Raw genomic sequence first — 18,051 nt, forward strand, 5'->3', positions numbered from 1 at the left:
TTCAAATATGTACCCTACTTTTATTTTTATTTTTAATTTTTTCATCTTTATTAATTTGGGTATTTCTTATTTACATTTCGATTGTTATTCCCTTTCCTGGTTTCTGGGCCAACATCCCCTTAACCCCTCCCCATCCCTTTCTCTATTGGTGTTCCCCTCCCCAACCTCCCCCCATTACCGCCCTCCCCCCAACAATCACATTCACTGGGGGTTCAGTCTTGGCAGGACCAAGGGCTTCCCCTTCCACTTGTGCTCTTACTAGGTTATTCATTGCTACCTATGCAGTTGGAGCCCAGGGTCAGTCCATGTATAGTCTTTGTGTACCCTACTTTTAAATTGGATTATTTTTGTTTCTGTTATCCAGTTTCTTGAGTTTTTTATATAGTTTGGATATTAGTCATCTACCTGATGTGGAGTTAGTAAAAAATCTTATCCCATTCTGTGAGCGGCTGCTTTGTCTAGAAAGTACCTCTTGCCTTACAGAAGATTTTCATTTTCATGAGGTCCAATTTACTATTTGCTGATGTGTAGTGCCTGTGCTGACACTATTCTGTTCAGAGAGTCTTTTCCCTGCCAATGAGTTTAAAACCGTTCTCTACTTTTTCTTCTCTCAGGTTCAGAGTATCTTATTTTATGTTGTGATCTTTAATTCATATGGAGATTATTCTTATGGAAGGTGGTTAAGTATGGATATATTTGAATTCTTCTTCTTGCAGTCATTCAGGTTGTCCAGTACCATTTCTTGAAGATACTCTTTTTCCAAGTATGTATTTATTGATTCTTTATCAAAACTCATATGTCCATCAGTATGTGGATTTATGTCCATGTCTTCAATTTGATTCCATTGAAAACGTATCTGGTTTTATGCCTGTACTGTGCTTTTAATCCTATAACTCTGTAGCACAATTTTCAATGGGGATGATGATACCTTCAACATTTAAGCTATTCTGGATTCGTTTGTTGTATGCCTGTGTGTGTGTGTGTGTGTGTGTGTGTGTGTGTGTGTGTGTGTGTGTGTGTGTGCTGTGTCTCCATAAGAAGCTAAAGACTGTCATTTCATGGTCTAGGAAGAACTGTGTTGGTATTTTGGTAGGGATTGCATTGAACTTGTAGATGCTTCTGATAGCATGGGCATTTCTACTATATTAATCACTGTTCGTTGCTATCTCTGAACAGCAATGGTATCAATTCTCTAATAAAAAACTTAATAGGATGGATGCCAAGACAGAGGATGCCAATCTTCTGCTACATCCAAGAAACACACCTTAACATCAAGGATAGATGTTTCTTAGAGTAAAAGGAGGGAAAAAGATATTCTGGGCAAATGGACCTAAGATATACACCAGATTAGTCATTTTTCAATATCTGATGCAGTAGACTTCAATCTAAAACTAATTAGAAGTGATGAGAAAGGACATAACGTACTCATTAAACAAATCCACATGGAGGATGTAGCAATTGATCTATACACCAGACACAAGTGCAACCAAGTTTGTAAAAAAAAATACTACAGCTTTAATTAAATATTGACCACCACACACTGATGATATGAGACTTAAACAACCCACTCTCACAAATAGACAAGTTATCCAGTCAGAAGAAATGCTGGAAACGCTGGAGCTAACTGATGTTATAAATCAAATGGAACTAACAAATATTTACACACTATTTCGCACTAACACAAAAGAATATACCTTCTTCTCAGAACTTCATGAAGCTTTCTCCAAAATTGACTATATGTTCAGGCACAAAGCCAATCTCAACAGATACAGGAAAACAGAAATCAAATATTGTATCTTATCTGACCTCCATGGAGTAAAACCAGATACCACCACCAACAGAAACAACAGAAAGCTTGAAAGCTCATGGAAACTCTTTACTGAATATAAAAATGAATCGAAACAGAAATTAAAAGAAATTAAACGCCAACTAGAATTGAGTTCTAAGAGGCAAGTTCGTAAGACCTGGTGCCTACATATAAACTTGGAGAGATCTCATACCAGTAATTTAACACTTAAGTGTTAGTACCTTAACACTTAAACACTGTAGAATAAAAAGAATAAGTCACATCCGAAACAAGTAGATGCAAAGAGAGTCAAAACCAGGGTTGAATCAGTAACATCCAATGGCTTTGGTGCATTTGTCATAATTAATAAACCAGTATTGGCATAGATATTAATTAAAGACATTATTTATATTTTCTAAAGTTTCACATAGAGTGAATTTACTGTTCTGAGATTATAGCCATCCAAGATACAGTATTTAGTCATATTGTATATCCTTGGGACTCTCTTGACCTTAGCAATGTCTCTGATGCCCTTGTTTTAAGATGAGCTTGACAATTTTGAAAGGTACTAGTCAGGTACTTTGTAGCAGACCTTGCAGTGATGAGTATGTGTAGGTTCCTTTCTTTGACTTCTCTCTCCTGAATGAACTGAGGCTGTCTGTTCAGGGAAAGGAGCAGCAGAAGTAAGGTGCTATTTTGATCATATCACATCAGCCATCCTTAGTTTGATCTAATACGAAGGATGCTGACCTCACACCTGGATGAAATAATGCCTGTCATGTTTCTCCACTGCCAATTTGCTCTTTGGTTCCCAATTTTCTCTACTTAGGAAGGAAGTTACTTATGTGCAAATATTCAAGGGGTAAGAAATTAGGCTATAACTACTTAAGATATAACATTTCATAAATCATTTGAAATTCTCCTGCATCTCAGAATTACTTCCTTGGAGTTATTTATTTTGGACTCATTATAATTATTGGGTACTCTGCATTATAATCCAATACTTGTGGTGTTAGAATCTTCCAATTAGAGCCATTCGAAGCCTCCATTTTTTAAAAACTTACTTGTTTTTTTTTGTTCTGTTTTGTTTTGACCTATACATTTTGCATACTACTCACTGCTTCCCTCCCAGTCACTCCTTCCCATAATCCCTCCCCATCTCCCAATTCCTTCTTCTCAGAGCATCTGCGAGCTCTCCTGGGTATGTCGCCACCCTGGTGCTTCAAGTCTCTGTGAAGCTAGGTCTGAGGCAAGACAAGACAACATAGCTGGAAGAACATTTGTGTAGTCAACAGCTTTAGGGATAGACCCCACTCTAGATGTTCAAGACCCACAGAAAGACCAAGCTGCATACCTGTTGTTGTATATGGGCAGGAAGACCCAGCTCCAACTTGTGCAAGTTGCTTCGTTGGTGGCTCAATCCCTGAGAGCCCCAAGGGTCTAGGTTAGTTGATTTTCTTGGTCTTCCTGTAGAGTGTCTATTCTCTTAGTGGCTGCAATTTTTCCTCCTATTCTTCCAGTAGAGTCCCCAAGCTCCATCTACTGTTTGGCTATTGGTGTATGACTGCATCTGAGTCAGTTGGTGAAGGCCTCTCAGATAACGGCCATGGTAGACTCCTACAGAGTATCATTCGCAGTGTGAACAACTGGTGTTTGAACATGGGATGGATCCCAAGTTGGGCTGGTTATAGGTGGGTCATTCCCTCAGTCTCTGCACCATTCCCCAGTGCCTACATTTCTTTTAGACAGGACAAATTCTGGGTGGAAAATTTTGTGGGTGATTGGTGTCCCTATCATCCCACTGAAGTTCCTGCCTGGACACAGGAGGCAACCTTCTCAGACTCCATATCCCCAGTCCTGTGAGCTACAGCCAAGGACATCTCCTTTGATTCTTGAAGACCTTCCCTGTCTCGGGTCTCAGTTTCTTCCTGGAAATATATCCTACCTACCCCACCCCACCCCAACCCTGTAGGGTGCAGATTTCCACATTCTCATGGTCATCTGGCAATCCCTTTACCCTCCCCCATACCCCACACTGAATTCCCCCACTCCCCTTCAGATACCCTCCCCCACCCAGTTCTCTTCCTCCATCTGCTTTCAAGGATCATTCCATTGCCCCTTTCAAATGAGACTCAAGCATCCTTGCTTGTGCACTCCATCCTGTCCAGCCCCCTTGGCTCTGTGGGTGTAGCATGGGCATTCTCTATTTTATGGCAAATGTTTACTTACTAAGTGACTACATACCATGCATGTTCTTTTGGGATTGGGTTACCTCACTCAAGATGTTATTCTCAAGATCCATACATTTACCTGAAATATTCATGATGTCTGTTTTTAATAACTGAATAGTATTCCATCATGTAGCTGTCCCACTTTTTCTTCATCAATTCTTCAGTTGAGGGACACATAGCTTGTTTCTGATTTCTGACTATTATGAATAAACTTGCTACAAATATAGTTGAGTACGTGCCTTTGTGGATGCTGGAGCATCTTTTAGGTATATGTCCAGAAGTGGTACAGCTGATTGTTGAGGTAAAATTGGTTCTTGTTTTCTGAGAAACGGCCAATTTTATTTCCAAGTTGTTTGTACAAGTTTGTACTGCCACTAGCCATGGAAGAGTGACCAGTTACTCCTCATCCTTCCAAGTATGTACTATAACTTGAAATTTGTATCTTAGCCATTCTGATGGGTATAGGAATGTCTGATGGGTATAGGATGTCTGATGGATACGGGAATGTCATAGTTGTTTAGGTTTGCATTTACCTGATGACTAAGGACTTTGAACATTTCACTGAGTGCTTCTCTGCCCTTTGAGATTCCTCTGTTGAGAATTCTGTTCAGCTCTGTGCACCTTTTTTAATTGGGTTATTTGGGATGATAGCATTAAATTTCTTGAGTTCTTTATAAATTTTCGATATTAGCCCTCCATCAGATGTAGGGTTGGTGAAGATCCATTCCGAAGCTGTAAACTGCTATTTTGTCAGTTTTCCTTGCCTTGCAGAAGCTTCTCAGTTTCCTGAGATCCCATTTATTAATTGATAATCTTAGAGCCGGAGCTATTGGTATTCACGTTCAGGAAATTATCTCCTGCAACCATGTATGCATGGCTATTCCCTATTTTGTTTCCTATGAGATTTAATGTATCCAGTTTATGTTGACGTATTTGATCAACTTGGACTTGAGTTTTGTGTAGGGTGATAAATATGGACCTATTTTCATTCTAATATATAGACATCCAGTCAGACCAGCACCATTTCTTGAACATTCTTTTATTTTTCCATTGTATGATTTTGGCTTCTTTATCAAAAATCAAGTGTCTATGGGTGTGTGGGTTTATTTCTGAGTCTTTGATTTGATTCCATTGATCAACATGAGTGCTTCTGTACCAATACCATGCACTTTTTATCACTATTGCTTTGTAGTGCAGCTTGAGGTCAGGAAAGGTGATTCTTCTCAGAATTCTTTTATTGTTCAGCATTGTTTTTGGCTCTCCTGGGTTTTTTACTTTTCCATATGAAGTTGAGAACTGCTTTTTTAAGGTCCAAAAAAAATTTGTGTTGGAGTTTTGATGGGGCTTGCACTGAAATCTGTAGATGGCTTTTGATAAGATGGCCATTTTCACTGTGTTAGCCCTACCTACCCTGAACATTCCAACTTCTGTTGTCTTCTTCAATCTCTTTCTTCAAGGACTTAAAGTTCGTGTCATACTGATCCTTCACTTGCTAGGTTAGAATTATACTACGCCAGCCAGAGACCCATGTGCCTTCCCATTTCCACCTCTGCCTGGAGCAGAGCCTAGGCTCTGGATCCTTACCCATACAAGCACACACCCCAGTAGCAGCTTGACTCCCCAGGTATTCTGACACATCCAGGATCACAGGATCACAGAATCATAGGCTCAGATCCAGTCAGAGACAGGGAGACCAGATAACACCAGAGATAACCAGATGGATAACCTCAATCCCCCACACCCTCGTGTGTGTGTGTGTGTGTGTGTGTGTGTGTGTGTGTGTGTGTGTGTGTGTGTGTTTCCATCACTTTGGATTCCTTTGAGAAGCAGCTTCTTATTTGCTGATTTGCTGGTACCAGGAAAAGCTGTTCAAGTTAGCTTGCATGAGTATTACATTTTTAAATGAACTTGGTTGTGTTTATAAGTATTTATAAAAAAATATTCATATGAGTTGCTGCACTGTCAAGGCTTAGTTCCAAGGGCAGTCAGGAGAAAGTTTGCAACTAAGCAAAACTTGGGAAAAGGACCAAATAAAACTTTTTTTCCTTTTCTTTATTTTACAGAAAATTAGTCTTGCTCCAGAGAGCAATTCAGCCATATCAAGAATCTTTTAGAAATTTGCCTCTAGCTGTTTGGTGCTTGCTGATAACATGCCGGATGATATAAATATTGCACAGCCTTATATTTTAGTGTTTTTCATCCGAAGATATGAGGGAGCTCACTGAAAGGTGGTTTCAGAATTTAAAACAAAGCCATTTTAAAGCAACAATCTGACTGTGTCTGGGACATTATCCCATCATTCCCTGGAAGGAGTAAGGATGTTTGATAACATTACCATATGGATATTTTAGTTACCATTCAAAGTGAAGCCTGACATTTATTCTTCAAAGATGCAAGCCTTTTATGGAAATATTTCTATCCTTTATTCACAATTTTTATTTTTTGCCTGTTTATAAATAAATATGAGTTGTTGCTAAAATTAACTCAAGGCCAGAACTAAGCACAAGAAAATATAAATATAAATTTATATTTCTTTAATTCTAACTAGAATAGCATTTTTGATTATGAGAAAAACTAGAAAAACAGCTTATTTTTAAAAATATTATAATTTTCCCATATATGTTACTTGAATTATAAATATGTGTATTATTTTATACAGTTGTTAGAATACCTCAAATGAAGAATTTTTTCCATTTTTAAAAAATGTGAATTCGAAAACTATTATACGGTTTTCTGTCAGCAATTAAAAGGAGAGTTGTGACTGCCTGGCTGTGAATGGCTGAGGGATCCCTGACCTAATGCTAAGTCATCACTGTCAGCATGATTATACTCAGAATCAGTATGGGAACCCAACTTTGGGTGCATATCTGAGGATATTTCTAGAAAGCTTTAATTTTTTTCTTTTTTTCATCTTTATTAACTTGGGTATTTCTTATTTACATTTTGATTGTTATTCCCTTTCCCGGTTTCCGGGCCAACATCCCCCTAACCCCTCCCCATCCCCTTCTCTATGGGTGTTCCTCTCCCCATCCTCCCCCCATTACCACCTTCCCCCCAACAATCACATTCACTGGGGGTTCAGTCTTGGCAGGACCAAGGGCTTCCCCTTCCACTGGTGCTCTTACTAGGCTATTCATTGCTACCTATGACATTGGAGCCCAGGGTCAGTCCATCTATAGTCTTTGGGTAGTGGCTTAGTCCCTGGAAGCTCTGGTTGGTTGGCATTGTTGTTCATATGTGGTCTCAAGCCCCTTCAAGTTCTTCCAGTTCTTTCTCTGATTCCTTCAACGGGGGTCCTATTCTCAGTTCAGTGGTTTGCTGCTGGCATTCGCCTATGTATTTGCTGTATTCTGGCTGTGTCTCTCAGAACAGAACTAAATCCGGTTCCTGTCGGCCTGCACTTCTTTGCTTCATCCATTGTATCTTCTTTGGTGGCTGTATATGTATGGGCCACATGTGAGGCAGGCTCTGAATGGGTGTTCTTTCTGTTTCTGTTCTAAACTTTGTCTCCCTATTCCCTCCCAAGGATATTCTTGTTCCCCCTTTAAAGAAGGAGTGAAGCAGTCACATTTTGGTCATCCTTCTTGAGTTTCATGTGTTCTGTGCATCTAGGGTAATTTGAGCATTCGGGCTAATATCCACTTATGAATGAGGGCATACCATGTGTGTTTTTCTGTGATTGGGTTACCTCACTGAGGATGATATTTTCCAGTTCCATCCATTTGCCTATGAATTTGATAAGGTCATCGTTTTTGATAGCTGAGTAATATTCCATTGTGTAGATGTACCACATTTTCTGTATCCATTCCTCTGTTGAAGGGCATCTGGGTACTTTCCAGCTTCTGGCTATTATAAATAAGGCTGCTATGAATATAGTGGAGCACGTGTCTTTTTTATATTTTGGGGCATCTTTTGGGTATATGCCCAAGAGAGGTATAGCTGGGTCCTCAGGTAGTGCAATGTCCAATTTTCTGAGGAACCTCCAGACTGTTTTCCAGAATGGTTGTACCAGTCTGCAACCCCACCAACAATGGAGGAGTGTTCCTTTTTCTCCACTTCCTTGCCAGCATCTGCTGTAACCTGTGTTTTTGATCTTAGCCATCCTCACTAGTGTGAGGTGAAATCTCAGGGTTGTTTTGATTTGCATTTCCCTTATGACTAAAGATGTTGAACATTTCTTTAGGTGTTTCTCAGCCATTTGGCATTCCTCAACTGTGAATTCTTTGTTTAGCTCTGAACCCCATTTTTTAATAGGGTTATTTGTCTCCCTGTGGTCTAACTTCTTGAGTTCTTTGTATATTTTGGATATAAGCCCTCTATCAGTTGTAGGATTGGTAAAGATCTTTCCCCAATCTAATGAAGGCCTATTTTGAACGGGGATGGCTTTATCCTATGGGATGGGGTCCCAGGTAATAAAAAGGGGAAAACAAGCTGAATGCCAATGGGCCTCTCTCTTTACTTCCTGAATGAAGAAATAATGTGGCCAACTGTCTCCTACTCATGCTGTTCTCAGCACCACACCTGCCACTCTGTAACGGCCTGTGATATGAAGAGTCAGAATGCTGTTCCTGGGGCCTTGCCCTTCCCCTCCCTGTCACGAGGAAATATATTACCTTGAACAGTGAGGCAGAAGAAACCCTTCCTTTAATTGCGTCTTGTCAGATACCAAGTCATGAGAAGAGTAGCGGAAACCCAAAGTTATAGTACAAATAAATGAAGCAATCTAACAGATACTATAATTACCGTGACTCCCTTCAGTGTGCTCTTCCTTTTCCTCGGTGTTTTAAAAATGAAACTTTGAGCCTGATGAGCCTGAATCCCTAGAATTCCATCATGCATAAACTGTCATTGTCCTATTGCATACGGCATAACAACTTGGCTTTAAGACCCATACCCCCAAGACTGTCTTCCCTCAGCCTCAGCCTTCCAGCTGGCTAAGAGGCCGCTGTCTTTTTGCGTATGCCTGCGTTTCTCAAACTTCAGTTAGCATTAGAATCACCCAGGGATCTGGTTAGATGCATCCCCGGCACCAAGCTCATAGCTTGTTTTGATTCAGTAGGTCCTCAAGAAGATCTAAAACTTGCATTTCATTGAATTTCCTTTCAAAGGTTTTCCCCAGGGATGCTAATACAGCTGGTCCAAGTGGTGTCGGAAGCTCAGATTTTTAGATTTGTAGGGTTTGTATTTGTTCTTGCTCCAGTATTTGCAAATTTTGTCCTTAAATGTCTGTTCTTTGCTCTAGAAGACCAGTCAGTACTAGCTATAATTTCATCATGTAGGCAAAGCAATCCCAAATGTCAGTCAATACATGAATTTACACTATGACCAGGAGACATGTTTTCCTTATATAGAAGTAGCTAGGGCAAAAGTATTCCCTCTCAGTGGTCTGCAGTGATCAAATTAATTCATCAATTTACAGACACAATGTTAGTTTCTCTAATTTATATACAACTGAATCCTGTATTATTAGTTTCCACAAAGAAAAGACAAAGAAAATTCAATAATCATGGTTAAAATTGTATGTATAAATTCAAAAACAAGCATTTAAACTCACCACATCTCATTTTTATAAATTTTTTTTAAAAATTACGTATGTAGTGTGTGTGTGTGTGTGTGTGTGTGTGTGTGTGTGTGTGTGTTTAGCTGTATACTTCACAAATGTATCAGAGTTAATGATCTAATCTTTACCTCTGTCTGGTAAGACTCAGTGACTACAATTTCTCTTTCTGGTTGTCTAATAAGACCATTGCCTATATTTGAGCTCAGTGTTGATATCCCAGCCCCAATGAAGCCTAATGCAAAGAATGTTAAGGAGCTTTAACCACAGGCCAGGCACAGGGCTTAGGCATTAGCACTGTCCACTCTGTAAATTTGTATAGTGGTCCCTAGACAATGGCCTAGTCCTGTCCAACTCCACAGGTTTCCAAATAGTGCATCCATTAACTTTCTCAAGTTTGCAAAACTATCTATTACTTCATAAGAACCTTTATAAACTCTAGGCAATCATCAAATAGAGATTTTAAACTCCATTTTGTGAAAGCCTGTATTGAGTTTTAGAGAGATTGATGAAACCTATCTGAAACCAGGTAGGTATTCTGGGCAAGATGTGGTTCCACGAAATAAGACCTTCTTACCTGATTCACAGGAGTCCTGTTATAGAACTCTCAGTGTAACTGATGTTATATTTCAGAGCACTTTATTAAGTCTTTCCTTTTCTGGGACAGCCTCTGTACCTATAGAATAATAATACTAATTTCTAATAATACAGTATAAACTTTTCACCTAAGATTTCCATTAAAACTTTTAAAATTGTCAATTTTCACAAGGTCAAAGTCTGGTCCTAAGTAGAGCATAATTAAATTAAAATTCTAGCTAAATTAAAATTTAGCAAGAGTGAAGGATCCAGATAGCAAAACTAGAAAAGCTTAATTTTGGAATCAAGAGTGAGTAACTGAGGTAACATTTATTACCTTCAACATTATCCAAGGAGGTAAAAGCTGATGTCACAAACCTCCAGCGTCAGAGGAGACAAACACAGCCAGGACTAATAATCAAATATATCCTAGACTCGCAGGCCTCCCCAGTCAGCAGGTGGAAGTTTCGCGAGCAGATAGTTCAGGGACATAAGCACTTTCACTGCACAGCTCTGTTATCAGCCGAGCCTCAGGTTCCACTGTACGAAACAGAAAGGAAGAAACAGCACCTTAGCAGCTCCAATCATGCAGAACGTGACCCATATTCTCTTACACCCATTCTCTGTTTCTGGCCCTGAACGACTGCGCTTCTCTTACAAGCGAGAGGTTCCGGCGAATTTAGGCCTTTCATGAGCAGCTGCCAGCAGCAAACATGTAATATGAAGATGTAAAGGAAGATAAGAGGTGACTTACCGATTGATGACAGCTACGGGGTCTCTGCTAGTCCTAAGCAAGTCACTTTAAGGGAGATTAGAAAAAGCAGTGTATCTGTGTGCACTCCCACTCATGCTTATTTTTAGCCGTAGTAAGTCAACTACAGTGCTGTCTCGGGGTATACTTTGAGTAATAAGCTAAAATATCTTATCATTGATAAAACAACGCAAGAAACTGTTATGAAATCATGCATATAGATTCTGTAGTTACAGAAAGTCTTCACGACCTTCTTGATTCATGACTCAACCCTCAGGAGGTTTTCAGGTATTTTCCAATTACTGGCTTTAATGTTTGCTGTAGTCTCCCTTCCCTTTCCGGTTTGGTTATTCTGTCCTTTAGTCTTTGTTCCACAGATTGGATCTCTGGTCATTTCAAAGCACTTGAAAGAAGATGAACACATTTTTCTTTTCTTTTCTTTTAACTTTCTTCCTGTCTTGAAAATTCTAAGTACACTGTTTACGGTAGGATGACCCACTTTACTGACTTAAGAAAAGCAGGTGGTCAGGAGCCTGCTACAAATGAACTTCCTCCTGCAAAGGATGGATCTACCAGTTCTTAAAGACAGACAATCACCTGATTAGGGTAAGAATTATCTCTCTGAAGCAAATTTCAAGAAAAGTGATGCCAGGACATTATCATATGAAATAAATCTCACTGACCACATTGCTTTAGTTTCCTTTATGACTAATTAAGAACAGAGAATTATATTTAGTTTTTAAAGATTTTATATATGCCCATGACTATGTGCTGTGAACTTACTTATAAGGATTTGCCTGATACTTCAAACAGACATTTCCATTGCTAATGTTTCATTGAGATGTTGCAGCCTTTTTCTTTTCTGATGTAAAACAAATTCCCTGAAAGGTTGAAAATCATTTGAATGAACCTATAAAATAGGTGGTAAAATGGTTTTTAGCACAGCTAAGGAGGTGCCATGCTGGTCTTAATGAGGTGTTCACTTATGAAAGAATATGATCGTACTTACACAAATCATTTGTTTCGGGGGCATTAGAAACAGCTACTAATGCAAAAAGTACACCTATAAGCCCCACTGCACCATTTTGTCTCACAATATTTCCAAGAGTTTTGACAGGCTAGACTACCCCCAGGAAACTTCCTTCTCTCTCACAGGAGACATTGATTTTCTATGACTATAAGAGATTGTCAAGACCTAAAAAATTTTAAACAATACTGTAGCTTGTCATTCTATGTCAGCACTTTAAAATGAGTGCAGTTTAGTTACGTATAGGAATCCTGCTCCATAATCTTTTTTTAATTGATAACATAGTTTGAACACAAGCTATCTAAAGTTAATAAGCAAAATGATCAATGTTTAGAGTATATACTATTTTTCTCAGGATATACAAAAGAAGACATGAGTCCTGTTATGGGGACATTATACCTGAATCACTTGCAGTGCTGAGAAGAGACTCTGTTCCTTGTAGACAGGGTTGCAAGTTTCCTTTTAAACATATTTCATTGACAAAGACAGCTGTATTTCAGTGGAAATCTTCTATGAAGCTGAAGATGTCAAATTTTTATCCAAGACACCAATTGTTTTCAGGTCTCCAGGTGTATTGTGATGAGGACTTGGAATGTAGCTATCTGGGATCCCCAGTTTACAAAGAGAATTTGTTATTTTCATTCTGATCTCTGGGATGAGATGGGTGCTTCTATTTGATTTGTAAGTTGTTAGTGTTTCATTCTGACAGATGTATAGGACCAAGTAGCAACTAGATGTGAAAATATTGAACAACTTTGGACTCTGTGTCTGTCAGTATTGAGTATGTTCTGCTATGGGCTGATATTCTCCCACAAGCCAATGCAATCGAGGGTGCCCTTTCTTCTTTATCTTCTTCTCCTTCTCCTTCTCCCTTCTGCTCTTCCTTCTCCTCCTCTTCCTTTTCTTGTTTTCCTCCTCCTCCTCCTCCTCCTCCTCCTCCTCCTCCTCCTCCTCCTCCTCCTCCTCCTCCTCCTTCTCCAGACCCTTATATGTTCCAGGCATATGTAACTTTACTCAACCTGAGTAACTGCATGTATGTATCTCATGTTCTAAAAATCCCATATTGACATCTTTCTTCAAAGAAAATCTGCCATTTATGTTTTATATGGGGGATGCTAAGAAATTAAAAATAGAATCTATATTTTAGTGACCATGGCCCTGCCTACAGCAGTAGCTCAGTCTGAGAAAGAAAACACAGACATTCTTGGTAGATGAGATAAGCTTTCATTTAATGGAAAAATTACTTGAGTAACTATGCAATTTCATGCCTAGGTTCTTACTATGTTTAACTTAATAGACATGTGCTAAGTTTGTATAAATTTTTTCAGTAGGCTCACTTTTAACAATTTTACTAAAGTTACATTATTCTTGCTGTCAAACAACACCATAAAATCGGAATAAAGAAGGGAATAATGGACACCCTCACCCACCTGACACCCTCACCCACCCATCTTACAGTGATTTGGAACCTGACTCATGTGCATTTTTGACTTTTAAAAAGTTCCAACAAAAGTAAAATTTAAGACTTTAATTTAAAAGCAAAGGCATATGTAAAAATGTATGTGCTTATTCATCGATTCAGCAAGCAGTCACCTCATTATGAGTTTGAGAAGAGTGAGCTGGGGAGAAAGGTTAAAAGAGCTTACAAGGTGAATATAGCAAGAAGCCCTGTCAGAACTCCTGAACTAGAGCATACAGTCCTGGGGACCAGAAGTACCTCTCTTGCTAACTTCTTCTACCTGCCCAAAATTTAATCATGCGAATACATATGCCAAAACAAACATGAAATTGTTTAATATGTTGGTTCAGTTTGGCTATTTTTTTCCTCCAAGAAATGGGAGAAATGATGTCTTCAATGAATATGAATGAAAATAAATAGTAGTTATCTGAACTTATTCATGGAGGTAATAAGAGAACAAGACAATAGAAGGATGTTGCAACTTCAGAGGAAAAGTCTAGGACTCCAGATCGACAGGTCTACAATGTATCCAAGCTATTCTTTGTAAAGGCTGCTACTTAGAGCTTTGCTGTGCATGATAATATGATTATTCTCGTATTTGGAAAGGTATGGTTACATATGCAGAAGGTATTTTGGTGAAAGAAAGAAAGAAAGAAAGAAAGAAAGAAAGAAAGAAAGAAAGAAAGAAAGAAAGAAAGAAAGGAAGGAAGGAAGGAAAGGAAGGAAGGAAGGAAGGAAGGAAGGAAGGAAGGAAGGAAGGATGGAAGGAAGGAAGACTTTCATTTTAAGACATCCTATAAGACAGTAAAGAATCATGGGAATGGGCCATGATTTTTAACTTGTGATAAGTCTATGAGAAAACATTTGATGCTTCATGGGAACATAGATCAAGGTTGCATGTGTTAGAATAACTCTACGAGGATATAATGCATGCCTAAGATGAGTTAAAAACCAAAAGGCATCTCCTTTAATAATTGAACCATCAAAGATGTTGGTGTACCCCAAAAGTAGGTGACAAAAGGATGCTAGACAAAAATTTGTCTCCAATATGAATAATAGGGTGATAAGTCAAAAGTGTCTTGTCACTGTCAAAGCCAGTGTGAGGAAAACAAAACACGGGATAAAATTAACTCAGCAAGTGCAGAGCTCTTAAACTTGAGCTCTCAGTAAGTCTCCAGCCTTTCAAAGTCTGCAAAACCCAAAGGGTTTCATAGTGAGCTGGTAAACTACAGACAACCATAACAACCTAGCAGATATTTTCTTTGTTCTTTGGGAAGAATAAAAGCCTACAGAGTCTTTCTTCTAAGATTTCCCAACACTTAATGTTTAACAGATTGTTTTGAAAGGTTGATTGACACTACCACGCTAGTATTGCCCAGGGTAGATGCTATTGTCACTTTAATTCTAGCAATGAAATCATAAACAAAGGCTATATTCTTTGGGTGTCAAAATAAGTATTTGGAGAATACAATTCTGTGGTAACACACAGTAAATATTTCTGTGATGCTGGGATCTTCCAAATTTCAATAATCAACATTCAGGTGATACAAATATCTGCTAAATGAACAGCTGGAAGAGGTGACCAGGAAAGTCAACCGATGGCTTTTAACACTGCTACTTCTCTTCTTTTCTGTTCCGCAGCTGTACCAAAATAGAGAAACTGTTTTGCTAGAAGGTAACTCTATTCATTTTTCTGCCTTAGGCTCTACACTGTGTGGCAGTCCATAGTACAACTTCTAAACACAGTAAGAGAGAAGTAGAAGAGACAGTGAGGGACAGAGTAGCCCTAGGAGTTCTATAGTCCATCCTGGCCCCACTGGGGCCACAAACCTGACCAAGGAAAGGAAATGACAGTTCTGGGAGTTGTTTATGTTATGAGTTTTTATTGTTCTAGACTGAGATGATAACATCAATGGGTCAAAAGCAAGTTTTCTTTTTTCTAATACTTTCTATTTTCTTTTCAAAATTATAATGTAATTGCAATATTTCTGACTTTCATTTTCTTCCTCCAAACCATTGCAATTACTGCTGCATTTTTCTTCAAATTCATGGCCTCAATTTTCACTAATTCTTATGGCATGCAAAAGTGTATATACATGCATATTCCTAAATATGGCCTGTTCAGCCTATATAGTGCTACTTGTATGCATGCTTATAGGAATAAATATTTGGTACTGGATAGCCAAACTGTGTGAAGAGGATCACTGCTCATGCTTTATGAGATGCATGTAGTTCTTCCTGTAGGGTGGAGACCTACTGGATTTTCCCCTTTCACTTTGGCATGTCTATTCACGTTAGCCATGTTCAGCTTGTATTTGGGTAGATGTTTAGTGACATTTTATGTTTGCAGTTTTTAATGCTACTAGGACACACAATCTCTGGAAACCTTCCTAATTCTTTGATCCTCACCTTCCTTCCACTTCCTTTTCTGCAATACTTCCTGAGCATTTGGTGCAGAAATGTTTTGTAGAATTGTCCATTGGGGGCTGGAGAGATGGCTCAGTGGTTAAGAACACTGACTGCTCTTCCAGACCTGAGTTCATTTCCCAGCAACCACATGGAGGCTCACAACCATCTGTAATGGGATCTGATGTCCTCTTCTGGTGTGTCTGAAGACAGCTACAGTGTACTCACATACATAAAATAAATAAATAAATCTTAAAAAAAAAGAATTGTCCATTGGGATGGGGCTGCAAGACTCTGCAGTTTAATTGTGGTTTATATAATGGTTTCTGTCTACTGCAAAGAGAATTTTCCTTGATAGGGGGGTGAAGACTCCAATTATCTAAAGATGAAGGACAAGCATTTATATATTGTTGTGATGGATTATTCTGATTTGGTAAATAGCAAGTCTTAAAATCCACACTTAGAAGATGTTTTATGATACCTATCAAAGAACAAAGGGATATTGAAAACGGAAGACTTGGAGTTAGCAACTTGTACAGCCCATTAATGTTTTTTCTTATATTTTATATGGACATGAATATTCATGATGCATAATATATGGGTTTCATAAATGTAGATATAATTTATTATGTCATTATAAAGATACACTGTAATAGTTCTACTCCTGTATTAGTAGGCATTTAAATTATATTCAGTTGTTATAATGTACATCACAGTCATGGGTAATGATGATTCTATAGTCCTCTGCAAACTAAAATATAGTTATTTTAGGAAATATAAATCATATTGCATTATGGTTCACACGAAGGATCACCTGAGCTACTGATGACAGACTCTGTCCTTAAATAGAGTCACAGTCTGAAATATTTTAATGGATATTTGATTATATGCTTTCTGAGGAGAGGTATTCAAATTAGTTTACAAGAAGATTCAGCGGGGTTTGCTTTCGCTCTGTTTCTACTAGTAAGAGGCAAATAGATACAACATGTTGGGGCAAATAGATAAAATTTTCCAAATCCATTCTTACCTTGTTCACTACAACCATCCTGATCCAAGCCTGAATTTGAGTTTGCCACATTTTAAGTCACCCTGGAAATTTTCGGTTAGGGTTAAATTTTGTTTTGAAAAATTAATCCTTCCCTTGTGCTAGAGTGTTCTGGATTTTATCCTCTGGACGGCTTATTATCAAGGATTTTATTTGGCTTTTGACATTTATCTAGTGTGATACACCTTCAACCGTCAGCTCACTGTGCATCAAACCAAAGGTTATATTTGCCCTTATAAATTCCCTGCTCAAACCTTTGCCTTCTTCCTCTCTAGCAGCAAACTAGAGGTGGAAAAGAGAGACAAAAGATGATGCTCACATCTGCCCAGGTACAACATGGCTTTCAAAGGTAGTTTATACTGAACAGAGAGTTGTCAAGGTCTGCTTAGCCTTCACTCTATGACACAGGGGGTGACACACTTCCTGTATGATCCTGTGTTGGTCCACTGCTACATACCTTTGCAATGTATTTCTCTGAAATATTAAACAAATTCCTATGAAACCTGGAAAGGGCTAAGAACTTCGATATGGCTCAATCCTTTTTTTATTACTCTTTAATCTTTTTTTTTATAGTCCAGTCTTTATCCCCCTCTCAGTCTGCCCTCTGACCGCTCTACATCTCATACCTCCTTCCCCCCCATCTCCAAAAGGATGCCCCCATCCCCCTACCCCCTCCCTACTAGACCTTGACACTCCTTGGGGCCTCAATTCTCTTGAGGGTTAGGTACATCTTCTCTCACTGAGTCAAGGCCCAACGGTCCTCTGCTGTATATGTGTTGGGGGCCTCATATCAGATGGTGTATGCTGCCTGGTTGGTGGCTTGGTTTCAGAGCAATCTCCGAGGTCCAGATCAGTTGAGACTGATGCTTTCGCAATTATGGATTTCTATATAAACCCCTTCTTTTAAAAAAAATCAAAATATTTTTGTTTGTGTGAGAATACTTATTTATGCAAATGCTGATTATATAGTATTTACTGTCCAAATAGATTAAAGTGAAAGTTTAATTACTTTGCCCAAAGTAGATTAAAAAGTGAAAGTTGCAATATCTACCTACTTGTTTTCTCAAAATCTTCTATCTAAGCCTTCGGTAGACTCAATCTTAATCAGCCAAAAGTTTGACTTGTCCATAAAATATAAATATTAAAATATTTGTCTGGGGGGTGGTGATACATTAATATGAAAGGAGATTGCATTAAATGACAAATTTGAAAT

This window comes from Rattus norvegicus, chromosome 18 (assembly GCF_021556685.1).
Source record: "Rattus norvegicus strain SHRSP/BbbUtx chromosome 18, alternate assembly SHRSP_T2T, whole genome shotgun sequence".
Taxonomy (NCBI): domain Eukaryota; kingdom Metazoa; phylum Chordata; class Mammalia; order Rodentia; family Muridae; genus Rattus; species Rattus norvegicus.